The sequence below is a fragment of the Coffea eugenioides genome, chromosome 6 (genome assembly GCF_003713205.1).
Source record: "Coffea eugenioides isolate CCC68of chromosome 6, Ceug_1.0, whole genome shotgun sequence".
NCBI lineage: Eukaryota > Viridiplantae > Streptophyta > Magnoliopsida > Gentianales > Rubiaceae > Coffea > Coffea eugenioides.
The window spans coordinates 56,231,416-56,234,060 of NC_040040.1; the positions used below are offsets into that span (position 1 = coordinate 56,231,416).

Here is a 2,645-nt window from a genome sequence, read left to right on the forward strand (position 1 = left end):
CCCATTTTCACCTCATGAATTGCTTTCATTCCATGATACTTGTTCACATCAACTTTGAATTTACTCCTACAAGCAAACTCAAAAAATTCTTGCACAGAGGGATTAGTAGCATGAATAGCAAACACAGAATGAGAGTTAACAGGATGTTTCATTATATCAAAAATATTAAAGTGGACTGTTTCTCCATCAAATTCCGTCGTAAGAGTACCCTTATTTAACATCAATCTTAGTCTGGGTAGTACTCAAGAATGACCTTTCTAATATAATGGGTGATAAATTTGGGGCACTTCTATCATCCATGTAAAGCACCTAAAAATCAGCAGGAAAAATTAATCCATCTACTTGCACCAAAACATCCTCAACTATCCCATCCGGATAAGTAAATGTACGATCAGCCAGTTGAATTATTATCCCTGTTTCTTTTAAAGGTCTTAAATTTAAGGAATCAAAAATTGATTTAGGCATCACATTAATAGAAGTCCCTAAATCTAGCATGGCATTTTCGATATTAGAATGGCCAATCTTACAGGGGATAGTAAACATACCTGGAGCCCCGTATTTGGGTGGGAATTTTCTTTAGAGTATAGCAGACACATTTTCTCCTATCGTCACTCTCTCATCACCCCTTAGCTTCCTTTTGTTAATGCACAAGTCCTTCAAGAACTGTGCGTACTTGGACACCTGTTTGATCGCGTCCAACCGGGGTATGTTTACTTGCACTTCACGAAACACGTCCAGGATTTCTTTTTTCTTCCACTTTCTTTGTCCTTTTCAACCTGCAAGGAAAATGCGGTAAGTTAGATTTAATAGGAATTGAAGGATTGAACGTTACCTTAGGGTCTTTACGAATGCGCCCTTCCTTTTCAATTTCCTTTCTATCTCCTCTTCACTTTTGCTTTTCGGATTCGTTAACTTAGGTCCCTCCACTTCCTTGCCACTTCTCAGTGTCATAGCACTTACATTTTTCGGATTTGCCTCGGGTTGCGCTGGCAATTTTCCAAAAATGTGAGACTCCAAGCGATTAATGGCAGTGGCTATTTGGCTCATTCGAATCTCCATATCTTTCATGCCCGATCTAGTTTCCTGCTGGAATTGAGCAGTACTCGTGACCAAGGATCTAGCTTCTTGTTGGAGCTGAGTAGTAATCGTGACCAGGCTATTGACAATATCCTCCAAAGAGCCTCCTGAATTGGCAGACGAAAGTTGAGGCTTTGGTTGCCTTGGTTGCTGAAATCCTAGTGGACGATTTGAGAATGAATTCTGTGGCCTGTTCCCATAGCTGAACTTGGGATGGTCTCTCCAACCCGGATTGTAAGTGTTCGAGTATGGATCGTACTGCTTACGAGGCGGGGGCACGCCTTCAGCCATGTTTACTTGTTCAGCCCCATCCTCTTGTAAAATAGGGCATGAGTCAGTGGGGTGACCCACGTTCGTACAAATTCCACAGACCTTTGCTTGATGCACGTTTCCAGCAGCTAATTGTCGGACAAAAGATGTTAGCTCCGATAGCTACTGTTGAATGGACGACGTCTCTACCTCATTAACCCTACGAGTAGGGTTACTGTCGCGGAAGCCAAACTGTTGGGAATTTTCTGCCATAGCTTCAATAAGCAGCCATACTTCCCTCGGCGTCTTATTTGCCAGTTCTTCCCCACTCACAGCATCAATGATACTTTTGTCAGATAACTGAAGTCCCTCATAGAAGTATTGAATCAATAGTTGCTCACTAATTTGATGCTGTAGGCATCTAGTGAACAACTTGTTGAACCTCTCCTAATAGTCATATAGGGATTCTCCAGGATACTGTTTAATGTTGCATATCTCTTTCCTCAAACTTGCAGCCCAGGATGCAGGGAAAATTTTTTCCAAAAACTTCTTTTTCAGTTGGGCCCATATTGTGATACTACCTGCAGGTAGGTAGTACAACCAATCCTTTGCTGCATTCTTGAGGGAGAAAGGAAAGGCTCTAAATTTGATCTGCTCCTCAGTAATTCCTGGAGGCATCATACTGGTGCGTACCACATCGAACTCCTGGATGTGTTTGTGGGATTCTTCACCTGAGAGGCCATGGAACGTAGGTAAGAGGTGAATTAATTTTGACTTTAGTTCGAAGGAGGTATTCTTAACTAGATATAGAAATAAAATGCACAACGGCTGTTGGGGCAATTCCGGAGCAGCCAGCTCCCTTAGTGTTCTTGCATTTGCCATAGGGATGTCCTCTTGACCTGGGTCACTTGAATTATCACCACTTGAATCTGTTGATTCAATCTCTGGATCCAATCTCAGAGATGCAGTGCTAGATTGCTCCTCTCTGAGCTGTCTAGTCTCTTTCTTAGTTCGACGCGCAGTCTTCTCTACTTCCGGATCGAAAATCAATTCGCCCGTACGAGAAGAATGGGGAATAAACTAGAAAAATACCAGACAAATCCAAAGAGAACAACTTAGAAAGAAACAAAATTAACCAAAACAGTTCCTCGGCAACGGCGCCAAAAATTGACAGGTGCCGAATCTGTACATTAATAATTACTAAAAAGTCTTAATTACCACCACAATTAATTATAGAACAAATCCGAGTATTGGAGCTAGGACCCTAGGTGTGCAATGGGTTACTTGATTCACCCTGTTCCCAAAAAATTTGCTTTGTC

The 2,645-nt window shown here is 41.8% G+C and overlaps 1 non-coding gene across 1 annotated transcript; it reads left to right on the forward strand.

Annotated features, from left to right (window-relative positions):
* Nucleotides 1-1,729: 1,729 nt before the first annotated feature.
* On the forward strand, nt 1,730-1,836 carry LOC113776558. Its single transcript, XR_003469044.1, has one exon. It is a non-coding gene; the product is annotated as a small nucleolar RNA R71 (small nucleolar RNA).
* Nucleotides 1,837-2,645: the final 809 nt, after the last annotated feature.